This window comes from Phragmites australis, chromosome 6 (genome assembly GCF_958298935.1).
Source record: "Phragmites australis chromosome 6, lpPhrAust1.1, whole genome shotgun sequence".
NCBI lineage: Eukaryota > Viridiplantae > Streptophyta > Magnoliopsida > Poales > Poaceae > Phragmites > Phragmites australis.
This window is the reverse complement of record NC_084926.1, coordinates 1447205-1461627: the sequence shown is the minus strand read 5'-3', so window position 1 is coordinate 1461627 and position 14423 is coordinate 1447205. Positions and strand designations below refer to the sequence as shown.

The 14423-nt window shown below is 50.3% G+C and overlaps 1 long non-coding RNA gene across 1 annotated transcript; it reads left to right on the top strand.

Annotated features, from left to right (window-relative positions):
* The first annotated feature begins 11787 nt into the window (after positions 1–11787).
* Positions 11788–12576, top strand: LOC133920328 (uncharacterized). Its single transcript, XR_009910090.1, has 2 exons — positions 11788–12285; positions 12380–12576. It is a non-coding gene; the product is annotated as an uncharacterized LOC133920328 (long non-coding RNA).
* Positions 12577–14423: the final 1847 nt, after the last annotated feature.

Genomic DNA, 14423 nt, shown 5'->3' with positions numbered 1-14423 from the left:
CAGAGCCCCTCGTCTCCATCTCCCATAGCCTCCAGGCCCTAGCACCTAGAGTCTTTCATCCCCATCTCCACCCGTGTCCCAGTAGCCCCCTCACCACCCCAGATGGCGTCGCGGACCGACAAAGAGCCAAAATTTTTCAAGTCCAGGTGCACTACGGTGAAGCTGAAGCAGATGTACAACAACCGTCTGCTCCCTCACCACCTTTCTTCGAGGTACCGCCCAGGGGAGGAAGTGCCTGCTCCTCGCAAGGGGGATATCGTGATGTTCGCCTATTTCTTTTTGGTTGGCCTTGTGTCGTCCTTTTCTAAATTCTTCACCATCGTCATCACCTTCTACGACATTTGACACCTCTGCCTCAATCCCAATTCCATTATCACACCGAGTGTTTTCGCACACATGTGCAATAACTTCATTGGGGTTGAGTCATGCCTCGGTCTCTTCAAGTATTTTTATACGGTCTGGTTACAGACCAGGCCAGCCACCGGGAGCTACGGGTTTTGCCTCCACGACGGTACCACGGGCTGGGTATCGGGCTCCTACCATGAGATGGGCATCAAGTTGTAGTGGTCAGGTTGAAGGGAAGAATGGTTTCACCTCAAGACAGAGGATTTGCTGGACAACATCTGTGTGCCAAACAGACAGGCACAAGTCCTCAACAACTGAGGAGCTCGTATGTGACCACTCCAGAGCTGTTGAGCCTCGCGGCCAGGGTCAAGACCCTTGTGAATGTCGGACTGATAGGATCAGATGGTGTTCGTGACTTCATCAAGTGTCGAGTGTGCCCCTTACAGAAAAGAGCACATCCAGCATATATGCATACCAAGAGTGACGACGTCACCAGGGAGAGCTCTCTAGGTAACATCGCAACTGCTTCCATGGTGCTCTTTGTTTATTCATGTTGTGTATTAAGTATCCCTCTTATACAGATCTCTCTGACAAGTCCATTGAGCTGCGGGTCAAATTCCTCATGGCGGCAGCCCTGAGGAAGGATGGCCCGCCGAAAGACACTCCTGCATTCTGCGACCTCTCCCCGTCGGAGAGGGCTAGGATCAGATTGGTATGTTTGGCCTTTTCTCGGAACTTCCATCATCAAGCCTTCTCCTGGGTTCGAGTTTCATGGTTTGCATCACCGTAGGGTCTCCCCTTGGTTAATGTTTTGTGTTCAATAATCGATGAGATCACAAAGACCGCCTGGGAATTGATCTTGCTACCAGTATGCTCTCTCCATCGCCCAGCGCCGCCCTGGTCGGCTGGTCACCCAGCTGCAATGTCGACATAGCGGGTCAAGGAGGTGAACAGACCGCATAGAGTCTGGTAGTGACCACGAGCGGCGGTCCTGCGAGCGGCATTTGTCAGCAGAGGGTCGACCAACATCGTTCTGACCAAACTCACCCTGCCCAGACTCGCTCTGACCAGGCGCGCTCTGACTAGGCATGCCCCGACTGGTTTCGCTCTGACCAGTTCGAGAGCGGTCAGGATGCCACTGGCCAAGCACCCACGCTCGAGGGGGAAGAGACTGGCGGAGGATCCGTCTACCGTGGAGAAGTCCAAATGTGCTCGTGGTACGCCGAGTACCAATGGCTCGACTGCTGGACTGTCCTCCCTTACCAGTCGACCCAGCGTCTTTACAAGGTCTAGGCTTGTCCTTAGCGCTCAGCCACCATGGTTAGTTCCCCGGTTAGGCGCAGATACTTTAAGATTTCTTTCTTTTCCTGATTTTGTAAACCTATTGTCCCGCAGGTCTTCAACGCCGCCCGCAGCCTTAGTTGTAACTCTTCCACCAGTACCTTAGCCACAAGTTTCAGTCCCCTAGCCTGTAGTAGCTTTGGCCCAAAGGGCAATGAACGTGGCTCCTGCACCTACTAAGCTAGTCGCGGAGCCCGTCCCAACCTCCAATATGCTCTCCCTGGCCATGCGCCTCTCCATCTACATGCTGATTGACGAAAAAGAAGTGGCTGCCAGCAGGTGCGTCGCACTAGAGAGGCAGCTGGCCAAAGAAAGGGAGGCGGAGCTCACGCTACAACAGGAGTGTGGCGAGCTCCAATGAGAAAATACCGTGCTCGTCGCCGACCTTTCCCATCATAAGGAGGACGAGAGCACCACACGTAGCATTCTTCGACAAGCTTTTACGGTGCTGAAGGCGCCTGTCGGTGTATTCAGAACCAGGGGTCCCTAAGTCCCGAGGCCAGGCCGGCTATCCACCACATGTCACCACCCTGCGAGGTAAGAAAAAGCTAAGTCCCGGGAGAAGGTGCTCGGGGCCGCCGCCTCTGGTTCCCGAGCACCCTAGTTCCCCGATGATCTACAGGGTCCAAATACTAAGACCAAAGTGCTCGGGAGAGAGTGCTCGGGGCTGCACGTGGCAGCCCCCGAGGACCCAGTGCCCCGAAGGCCCCACCAAAGTGCTCGGGAGAGAGTGCTCGGGGCTGCACGTGGCAGCCCCCGAGGACTCGGTGCCCCGAAGGTCCCACCGAAGTGCTCGGGAGAGAGTGCTCGGGGCTGCACGTGGCAGCCCCCGAGGACTCGGTGCCCCGAAGGTCCCACCGAAGTGCTCGGGAGAGAGTGCTCGGGGCTGCACGTGGCAGCCCCCGAGGACCTAGTGCCCCGAAGGCCCCACCAAAAGTGCTCGGGAGAGAGTGCTCGGGGCTGCACGTGGCAGCCCCCGAGGACTCGGTGCCCCGAAGGTCCCACCGAAGTGCTCGGGAGAGAGTGCTCGGGACTGCACGTGGCAGCCCCCGAGGACTCGGTGCCCCGAAGGTCCCACCGAAGTGCTCGGGAGAGAGTGCTCGGGGCTGCACGTGGCAGCCCCCGAGGACTCGGTGCCCCGAAGGTCCCACCGAAGTGCTCGGGAGAGAGTGCTCGGGGCTGCACGTGGCAGCCCCCGAGGACTTGGTGCCCCGAAGGTCCCACCAAAGTGCTCGGGAGAGAGTGCTCGGGGCTGCACGTGGCAGCCCCCGAGGACTCGGTACCCCGAAGGTCCCACCGCAGTACTCGGGGGAGAGTGCTCGGGGCTGCACGTGGCAGCCCCCGAGGACTCGGTTCCCCGCAGGTTCGCGCAAGATCATTCGACGACCCGAAGGGTCCCGTCGTCAGGGTGTCATCCAGTCAAAGGCCCAATGCCGCATTTAATAGGCACGCGCGGCCTGACATCCTGACATCCTGACATTCTCAGCTGCCCACGCCCCAGTGTCAGACCCTGCCATGCACTAGCAGGGGGCCGTGGGTCCATTAAATGCACGGGTCCCGTCCCGTTTTTATCCAGGTGCCTCGGGATAACGTTGCCAGAATCGAAGCACTCCGCCTGCCACCCTGCCCTGGCAGAAGAACAAGACAGGGTGGGCGCACTGGGCACCTCTGAGGCTGACCGGTGGGCCCCTTTTAGGGCGCCCCGAGGCTTCCGCAGCGGCTGGTGGTCGAATGCGCGCCGCATTTCTCCACCGCCCCTGTCACTTCGCCAAAATGAAATGATTACGCCTTTCTCCGTGGCACCTTGGCATTCGTGTCCCCTCTTTCCCATTCAGGATATGTTGAGGTCGGCGCGCCTATAAAAGGAAAGGATGGAGAACACTAAAAGAGAGGGAAAAAAAGGCCTTCGACCACCAGACGACCAACAATCTCCGACGAACCAGGCCAAAGATAGATCGACAGACACTCGAACCAGCTCAAGTTAAGCTAGAACATAAGAGCCTCAAGCTCTTTGTAAACAGCTCTCCCCTTAGAACCAGATACCTCCTTGAAGAATTCCCTTCAAGGATAAATATAGTGTTCATACAGGAGTAGGGTGTTACGCCTCCGTGCGGCCCGAACCTGTCTAAAACCCGGCGTACCCACTTTTTCTTGCATTAGGGTGATCGTCTCCCGCCAGCCATCGCATTTATTTCCGTTCCCGCTTATTTCCCAAACAAGTTTTTTCAGGATCATCCCCCCGGCCGAATCTCTAAAAAGGGGTCTCTCGGGATCCCTGCGACAGGAGTTCACTCTCCGACAGCGCCCCTGAGGAGCCTCGAGTTAGATATCATTGAGCCGAAGGACCCGCGCATAGCCCAGGCCTAGGATTATGCTACCAAGGTTCTCTTGAAAAAGTTTTCCAATCTCCCGAGTACCCTGGTGGCGAGGGGTGCCGAGGATGTGGCGTAGGCGGTGAGGGATGTGGAAGGGTACATCCTTTGGTGATATCGCAGCCATGATCCCAACTTTAACCTCGATCGTATTTGAGAGGGGGTTGCGGTAGCTGGGCCTCTAGCCAAAGAGAAACTGTAGGAGGAGTGCCAAAGGGCGGTGGACTATGTGGGATCCATCTTCCAGGTGGAGGCCGCTGATGAGTAAATATCAAATTGTCATTTAGGTTCTACATTATGTTTGGATGAAACTTTTTTATTTCTCTGATGAGTTTTGTTGTTGCCATCATGGTCGTAGAAGTCCCGAAGTGACCGAACCTCCCTCCCCCCCCACTCCAGGCCCCTAACCAAACCTATTGACTATGCCCACGACCAATGCAGGCTAGAAGTGGAGCGATCAGGACTAGCCAGCTCCCCCGCTCGCACCGAGCCCTTGACAATGCTCATCGAAGATTCCATTGACCAACGTATTCGGGAAGCGGTGGCCGAATGTGAGTTAGGATTTGCGGTTGAGCGAGAGAACCTGTAGGGTGACTTCTGAGGTGCGTCGGTCCTACCATCACTCAGTCACGTGTAGTCCTAGTCTAGCCAAGACAGACTCAACCAACTAACCCCTACGAGGTTCCCGACCTATTTTCTTGGTCAGCTTGTCGAGAGGAGCTGTTTGCAGCGCGAAGAGACCTGAAGTGACTGACCAGAGAGAGCAACTAGCGACGCGAATACTTCTACGACCGCCTTAGCCGGCCCTTTGCACCCTTTGACTCACTGCTGCGGTCCGCCGGTGTTTAGGTAAGTTGAAGCCGTGACACCGTGACCGGTCATATCGACTGGTTTTATGCAGCCTTCGAGGAGGTCGACGATCTTGAGTGGAGGCTTTGCGAGACCGTCGTCGACCACCTTTTCAAGGTCAGAGTCACCGGCACCTGCATTGCCCTTGTTTGCGTCTATGATCGTATCCTTGACCTAGACCTTACCTCGGTAGTCGCTGCCGGCTTTGGCGGGGTTCAAAGGACCACAGAGGAGCTTGGCGCTCTCGTAGACTCATTTTTTTTATGCGGATCGCTCCCTCCTTTGGACCGTTTAGTTCGACCCGCTGAGGGGCATCTTTAGCGCCTAGGGATACTGAATAAATTTGTTAGAAACAACCCTCAGGCAATACCCGAGCGGTTACTTGTAACATGAGGACTTGCTTTGATGTAAACATTCCTTGTGTTCAATTGGTGAGTGGGTTTTGAGTGCTTGTTGGCAATGTTCCTACCGCTTAGGATGCCCCTTAGCACAACAAGCCCTTTGGGTCGACCAGCGCTCGACCGGATTCAGGGCTTGCGGCCTCGTGATCGTTATCTCTCGAATGCCCATACCTTTATCACCGTGCGAGAAACAATTTTGACTCTCACCCCCAACATTATGATGAATCAGGTAGAATAAAAACATGTATGCTGCACAAAAACAAACTACGTATCCTAAAAGCCTTAGCTCCAACCGTTTGGTTGGCCGAGAAACTACCGACCAGGCGCTCTAGCCTATAAATCGGAAAAACTTACAATTTGGTGATATTGTTTGTACCTGCAAAATAGAGTCTGGTTTTTGATTTTGAAAAAACTTACAAACCATGTTCCACACTCATCAAAAAGATCCTGCAAAATAGAAAAATAGGCTCATCTTTGAGCAACCATACACATGAAACTTGTGCTATGTGAGCTTGTGTAATTGGTGGCCGACCTCTGTAGCTAAGTTGATACGACTCGCTCTATTCCTGGACTCGTCTGAGGTCGAGGTTGCCTACGACTATTGTCCACTCCTGCACTCGGTGGTCACGATAGCGCCTGAGGCTCTGTTGATACCACCCTGCCTGAATTCGGAGAACGTTAGCGGGATTCTTCGCCCGGGTTCGTATTGTCCTTTCACCGCACCTCCTGTTCACCACGCGAGTAGTTGGTCATTCTAGGCGACCAACGTGCGCTCTCCGACTAGCAAATTGAGTCCCGTTTATTCGTAATTATGAGGTTTGGATGGCCAGATCGCACTACCACTGGAGAATTCCTTATAGGCTTGGCCTCGATCCCCTTATTGAATTTGCCTACTGCCACAAACAGGAATTCAAAACCGCCTAGGTCTTTTAGGGAACAACCCCATGATAGCGAGCCCCCAAACAATGAAAGAACAAGAGAGTGGCATACTTTGTTATGCTCGAGCTGGTAATTTGGCAGATCGGCCATGGTTCTGACATGACCCGCATCGTTTCATCGGCTCACAAGCATTCTAAAGGTCCATGGGCCAATAGATTCCTTACCGGAACACTTTACTGATAAGAGTGCGGTATGAAGCATGGCCAACGCATATGCCTCCAATGATGTCGAGGAACATTGTGCTTCCCCCTTCCTAAGTGATGTATTTCAGTAAAAGGCTGTTGCTCCTTTGGCGGTAGAGGCGTCCCTCTACCCAAAGCACTTGTGGTCCTACCACGTGACCTTTTATGCTGACACATCATCATCAGGGAATGCTCAATTCTGAAGGTAGTCTAAGATTTGATCCATCCATACCATACCCGAATCGAACAGGGCGACCACATGATGGCCACCTGAAGTCAACGACACTAAAGAAGGCGTTGTCTCCAAAGGTGTTGTCTCTGATGCTCTATTTCTAAGTGGGGCATCCTTTCCACGTTGGTCTAAGACCGCGATGGGTAGTCGTGTGAATCTTTTTTCAAAGACTCTAACTAGGACAGGTGCGCGAGAAGAGACTAGACGGGCCAGCCCATCGGCTAGAAAGTTGTCCTTGAGATGGACGTGCTTGACTTTGAAACCGACGAAGCGTCACTCTACCTTTCTCACTTCGTAGAGGTATGTCACCATCGTCTAATCCGAGCATAGGAAATGTTTCCCACATGGTTCATCGCTAGTGGGCGTTTTACCCCTCGTGTGGAGGTTGCTCGTATTCCAAATAATAGGCTCTCATACTCTGCAACATTGTTTGGTGGTCTAAAATTTTAGTTGAAATGTGTACCTGAAGGTGTTGCTGGCTGATGGGGTCAAGATCGCTCCATCCCCCAGTCTAATCAATGTGAATGGCCTACCAATAAGTGTGGTCCTGTACCTGTTCGTCTCTGGTCGTAGAAAGCACCCGCCATTCGACGACCACTAACGCTTCCATGACCTGTGAGGGTAGCTGGAAAATAGGACAATGACTCATCGTCTGGTCGAGGAGTGGCCAGTACAGGAGAAGAAAAAGGGTCACCTATTGAGATCCTGGGAGGTTGCCCCCATTCCTTTATCCGCTGAGAGTGATCGTTCTTTCTATTAGAACTTGAAGAGCGGAAGACCCTATTTCTTTGCCACAAGATGACCCTGAACAAGGAAAAAAATACATTCAATCACTTTAGGAACATCCTTTAACCAGGTCAGGAATCTCATGTGGCCAATGGCCCTGGTTCACATTGCGAAGGGCACTTTGGTGAAGAGGATCTCACAGGTTGGTGAGCGGTTTGTCCCGACGCGGTGGGCACATCTCCAGGCAATACCATAGTTACTGGGGCTACCTCCCCCGGGGCATATGGCATGAAGCTCGCTGCAAGTACCTGAGACATCGGGGCCTATGCCGCTCTCTGTTGCATGGTCCTTGTTGAATTTCGAAATCGAATTCTGATTCGATGTCTAAACTCTGGAGCGCACCGGGCTCATCTTGGTTGTATACCATGACGAATTTCCTATGGTTATCGGGTTCCTCAGAACGTGACTCAATGGTTACTATGGATCTGGCCATGACTAGCCCAATCTAATCTCCAATACTCATCGAAACGCAGAAACACGCCCTCCTACCTGACGCGCCAACTGTCAAGGGTTAATCATTGACAATGATTCCGGCGTGTATTGGTTGAGGGGCGTGTGAACAACACTTGCGGGGTGCGTATTCTATGAACTCTAGAGCACAGGGGTTATCCAGATTCATGCCTCCAGAAGGATAATAGCTCTACGTCCTGTGTATTTGATTATTGGTGTTTCAAAACTGGTTATATATGAGTTTTCTCGACTCCTCCCTCTCTTTATGTACCAGAGAGAGAGGGTGAACTTACAAGTAGACCCCTTTTGCTCTAAAGATACTGATAAGCCGGTCCCATCAGTCAGACATCTCCATGCTCACCTCACTCCGGTCAGTCGGCCTGCCCTGTCCCCTCACCAGTCTCGCCCGCATGCTTGCGAAGTGGCTAGCCCTGCTTGTGAGCCCGTCCTGTAGCATTTAACGCTACGGGATGGAGCATGACACCTCTGTACTGACCACGACCTGTCCGTCGGGGTGGAGTGCTTAGGGAAGAAAAGACACTTAGTAGAAAATATTTAATGAGAATAGACTAATTTGGTGAGTATATGTCCACGACTAACGAAGGCTGGTCGCGAGATTTCCTATATGGTAAGGATCTGGTCATGAAGGCACAGATTGGTCGCACGGTGGGACCCTGATCCAAGAAAAATCTTTTGCCAACTAGAATTGGCCGATGTGGGCCTATGAAATAGGGGACCCCTATTCTATATACCGATAGCTACCATACGAGTGTAGTGATTGACAGTACCATGTTCGGTTGCCTTTAATTACAACGACGACTGCGAAGGTCGCTATCAAGATTTCATTGGCGCCACCACCGTTATGTATACTCCGATCCTAAATATAAGTTGATTTATGTTTATTCTAAATCAAATTTTTTTCTTTTAGCATCAATAACTAAAAAAGCAAAAAAAAAACATAAGGATCAATAACGTAAGGTTGATTTTACTAGATTCGTTGTAAAAAATATTTTTATAATATTTAACTCTTTCTATTTAAAATAATATATTTTTATAGATATTATTAATTAAATTGTTACATTAGAGACTACATCTATGTCCTAATGAACTAATGTTTGGGATCAGATGGAGTATAATAATTCATGCATTCGCGCGCGCACCATGAATGTTTAACTGTATATAGCTAGGAAGCTAAATAGCTAGCAGGGTGAGACAAGGGGCACTGAGCACCGGCTGACATGTGATGTGACCGACTCTCGATTTGGGAGGTGGTTGCTATTCAGTGCCCACTACTACAAAACATGGCATAAATAGCGCTCTATCAATATCAGTTGTAAAAAATCATCACTAAAGACGTATCAATATCAGTTGTTAAACTCCCACGCACGAACAATGGCTGAGATGCTAAGAACTGGCACTGATAAAATCGGACCTGAAATATTTATGAATTTGAGTGTTGGCTCGTCCGGCTCGAGTCCACCTCTCACTCTCTACCTTATCTCTTCACGGGATCACAGGCACACAAACAACTCTCATCAATCCCCCTCCCTCTCTATATCATACCTCTTCCTCTTCTCCTCCATCTCTTTCGGTTGCTCCCCGCCTGAGCCGCTCCTCGACGTGGTACGACCCCATTAGCAGCAATGCCGCCTCCTTTAGCGGGCCCGTCAGGAAGTGGCGCAATGCGTGGGTGCTCCTTCAGTGGACCCGTCAGAGAAGGGGATGTGATGCCAGATCTGAGCTCGTCGCCCAAGCGATGATCAATCATGTTGGTCCCAAGTGGCGGCCGAGCTTGCCAACCCTTGAGGCATGGCCTCACTGCCTATATTCGAGCTTGCAGGCCTCCAAGCTCGTCGACCACTCGAGCACCATGTCGACCCTGAGCGACGACAGATCTCGTTGGCCTCGAGCTCTTTTGCCGCTGTGCCACCCCCAGCTCGGTGGCCTTGCTGTTCTTGCTGTTGTATCACTTCGGTTCTTACTATTGTATCACTTCGGTTCTTGTTGTAGTACTTCTGTTGTATCACTTCGGTTCTTATTGTTCACTCATTTTATCACTTGATGCAACACATATTACATAGCAATTCACCATTCTTCAGTGGCTCTGTGTAGGTCATCATGAAGCGATGTGAATGCTCCTTCTCTTGCCTAATGTGATGGCGGTTTGTAGATTTGGGTGGTTAAAGTCTTGAGTTGGTGCAAATTGTTCGACGGGGCCAACGCTACTCAAGTGCAAGGTGCAGTTGTAGAAGGGGTGGACGACAGTGGTGGTGGCGCTAGGAGCAACAGTGGAGCTGGCTCTTTTGAGCCAACTCAACACGTTTATTTTTTTAACTCGGAAGCTTTTTTAGTGTCTGTTAGAGTTGCGAATTGACACTGAAAAGAATTTTTAGTGTCGATTCTAGATTCGACACTAATAGTTACTGACTATTAATAACGAGTAAAAGTGGTGGTCGAAAAAACGACGTAAAATGCTTCTTTTTTGCAGCAGTGGCCGGCCGAATCCCCGCTGCCGGACGGGCCAGTCGTATCGCCTGTGGGGCGCCTCTGCCGGCCGTCGCACAGCGCCATCTACAGCAAGCTGGCCAGCGCGCGGCCGCGGCATGCCGTGGAACTAGGGCCGGAACTCTCGCTGCCGCTGGACGCGACGCCGCGCAGGCGACCCGCGGCGCGATTTAATTTCGTCCAAGCGCGCCATGCACCACGATTAGCGGCCACTGTAGCGCCGGGGTGGTCCCCGTTCTTAAACCCGCCGCAGACCTTTGGATCGATCGATCGGCTGTCGGCCTATACGTACATTACACAACACAGGTCAACGTAGACCAGCCCAGCCCAGCCATATATGCATCTGCATGATAGCAAACCCGAGCTGCCAATGGCTAGCTCTAGGCGGCCATGCAGGTAAATGTGCATTTGTAGCTGTGCTGTGCATATATGACCATGGTCACGACCAAACCGCGACCTTTTGACCAGCCCATATAAGTACATATATGCATCTCCACCTTACAGCTGCCCGAGCCATGCATCTACTCAGCTAACCTCGACCGGTCGCCTCTGCATGCACTATAGTCATGGAATCAGAATCTGAACCAGTTGAAGCTGTTGCATGAGCCCAGCAGCCAGCAGCCAGCTGATCGGTCGATGCATATATATTTCCCGTGTGCACACAGTGTAGCTACTCCATGACTTTATGTAGCGTACGAGCCTATGTATCGTCTAGGCTTCATACAGTACATCAATAGTGCGCAGCATGCATTGCACTCTCACATAAATATGCGCCGATGCACATAGGTTCACAGGGTACTTTACCCTGCACTGAAGTGATGAAACGGCGAAATGGAAGGCCTGGTGCCGTTTTGTTTACGGTTAAATTTATCACGCTCTAAATTTAATCATGTTATAAATTTTTAAATAATTATTTAGTTGATTATTATAAGTATAGTAACCTATACTTTGTTAGCCTAGTTCCTGATTTACATATCATACATTTAGTTTTTTTAGTAATTTTATCATATTTATAACTAAAAATTTCTTAACCGTATTTAGCTAACTTTAATCACTGCTACATTAATGATCATATTTACCACTTATTATTATCGGATTATAGAAATCGACAGTAATATCAATCCAAAAGAAAATTAATATCGCTCGTAGTTTGAAAAATAACCAACCCATCACTACCGATTTTTATCAAGCACCCGTAGCGATACAGTCTGAGATCTGAAATTTTGTACTCTCACGTTGCTTACTCTCGTCTCGGCAAAAAAAATCGCTGAGTGCTGATCAGCACCTCCATCCGGTCATCCTGACGTAATCACTGACGCGTGAGTTCCACTCCACGTGTCAATAACGACGACGTGAAGTCGGAGATCGCAGTCCTATCTACATCCCCTTCCTCTCTTTCTCTCTCAATCCACTCCTCTCTCTGAGCCTTCCTCCAGTCGGCCCCACCGCCGCCTCTCCACCCAAATCCGCGCCTCCAAGGCTGCTATGCCAAGATCCAGATCCAGGCTGCAGGGCGCAGTGGGAGGCCTTGGGCGCCAGGTCCCATGCGAGCGATGTGGGGTGGCGGAGCTGACGCGCTTCAGGCGGAGTGCGGCAGGCGATTGAGGCATGCAACTGCTTCGGGCGGTGCGGATTTTGGTGGCCGGTGGCACGCATTTGCTTTAGGGGATGTGGGTTTTGGCGGCCGGCGGCGCGCTGGTTCGACATGCCTACATGAGAGTATGAGACCGATGCGTGTCGCGCGGGATGTGGGTTTCGGCTCCACGGCAGCGCGTCCATGGCATGACTCAGGGCGCGGGCGAGGTCCACGGTAAGCCCAGGGCACGAGCGGGTCCGTGGCTGGAATTGCGAGCAGGAGAAGGGAGACGCGGTAATCTGTACAGGTCGAGAGGATTTGATCCATCTATTTTGCTCTTTTCTATCCAATTAGTAGACGATGGACATGCATGAATGCGTTATTGTTTGCTTCTGTGTCAGGAAGGGGAGAAGGAGGGCAATGATCAGATGTGGATGTTATTTTTACATGTGCAATGTTCCAGTTGCGTGCTTCTGTGACTGAATTGTTGTAGTTCTTCCAATTAGTGTGAAATCAGATTTGGATGAGAGACGTGGATGAGATTTTTTATTGTTTCTGATTGCTTGTGCAATTTCTAAAGTAATGAGTCTTTTTTGAATGTTCTTTTTGTTTGTCTCTTGGATTCGTAGTGTAAAATTAGATAAATAAACGGGTGCGGTAGGACGCCAGCGGGCAGGCGCGACCTCGTCGGCGTGTTCTGTGGCGGCGGTCTTCATGTCGTTGTGTTTCTTGTGTACGGCGGCGCAAGACCGAGCTAGCGTGGCAACAGCGGTAGAGCTCGAATCGAGTGAGCTCATTTATTTATTTATTTTAAAATATTAATACTGTCGGTCGATAACAACGGACAACGATAACAATCATTGTGCTAGAATCGAGCCTGTCCATCCGGCAATGATAGCAACCAGAGTTCGAATCAAGCCGGCTTATTTATTTATTTAATTTAACAACAGTAATCTAGAGTTCGAATCGAGCCGATTTATTTTTTTATTTTAAAAATATTAATACTGTTGGTGAACAACCATCGACAATAATATCACTACTTTTGTGTGAAACGAGCAGTGAAAAACTATTACGTAATAGTGAATCGTGGTAAATTTAAAGCTGAACCAAACAGTGGCCATGCATACAATTCCTATATAGCTAGGCTGCCTGCCACGTAGGCGCATGTAGATGACGAGGGAGAGCAGAGGGCAAACGGTCAAAGAGGCCAGGGCATATACTGTTGCTTGCGCTAGTGATCAGTAAATGTATATATCCATACACTGCACACACAAGAGCACATACAAGGAGAGAGATAGAGAGATGGAGGGAGAGAGATGCAACAATGCATGTGTGCGATGCTGTGATTGTGTGAGAGGGAGGAGGAGGAGACGGTGCGACGCTCGAGGAAAGAACAGTACCGTTGTGAACAATACCGGTCTGAGTCTCTCACTTCAGCTGCCTCCCTTTATTTGGACAGACATTCTATGGCTCGGCCAACTCCACTGCTCCGCACCGTCCTCCATTCGCGCGTCCATGCATCAACCCTCTGGACTCTCTATCTCGATCAGACGTATCACTGCACATTATATTGCCCATTGATCGATCCGTCTCTATTCTATTCTCGCGCACGCGTTCCACGAGCATGGCGACCTACTCCTCTGATTCCAACTGCTACGCGCGCACTCATCAATCAATCCGGCCATTTCTTTTCTGGGCAGCCCATCCAAAACATTGCAGCGATCCATATTTTGGTACGTTATTTCATGAGAACTGCTTTGGTACATTATTTTATTTGGGAATAAAGCTTTCTTCCCCCCCCCCCCCCCCCCCGAAACCATGAGCAGGAGCGCTGCTCTTTTCATTTAAGAAGGAGAATAACCAAATAGATACATATTAAAAAATATTTTGGTACATATTTTGCGTGGCAATGCTATATTATATTGCTATATTCGCATGCATCACTAATTATGTTCGGGACGAATAAGATAAAATAATTCCGTGCATGCATCCTCAAGATAAGCTGCTAGTTAAGCGTAATCGGAGACGATGTACTTTCATTGTGACAAGGACACATTAGATTAGTTAGCAGTTGTGTGTCCAGATCGTTCTCAAAGATTTAATTGCATGCCGACCTTGGTGATTACTGCAAGCCAGCTCGCTAGTTGAGTGCTGCACATACAAATTTGTCTCTATCATCAACTATAGATATACACACTATTTCCAGAAGATTGGGTCACGTACGAGCTACTAAATTAATTCAAGTTGGCAGCTGTGAGAGAGAGAGAGAGAGAGAGAGGGAGAGAGAGAGAGAAAGAAAGAGATGTGTGGTACGTGCACGAATTGAAGCCCAGATCAACAGTGGTTACGTACGTAGCCCACCAGCCCCACCTTATATTTCTAGCACTTGAGGTAGACCACACATATAGGAGCCTTTACAGTTTAGATTGGATTGAACCATACGTG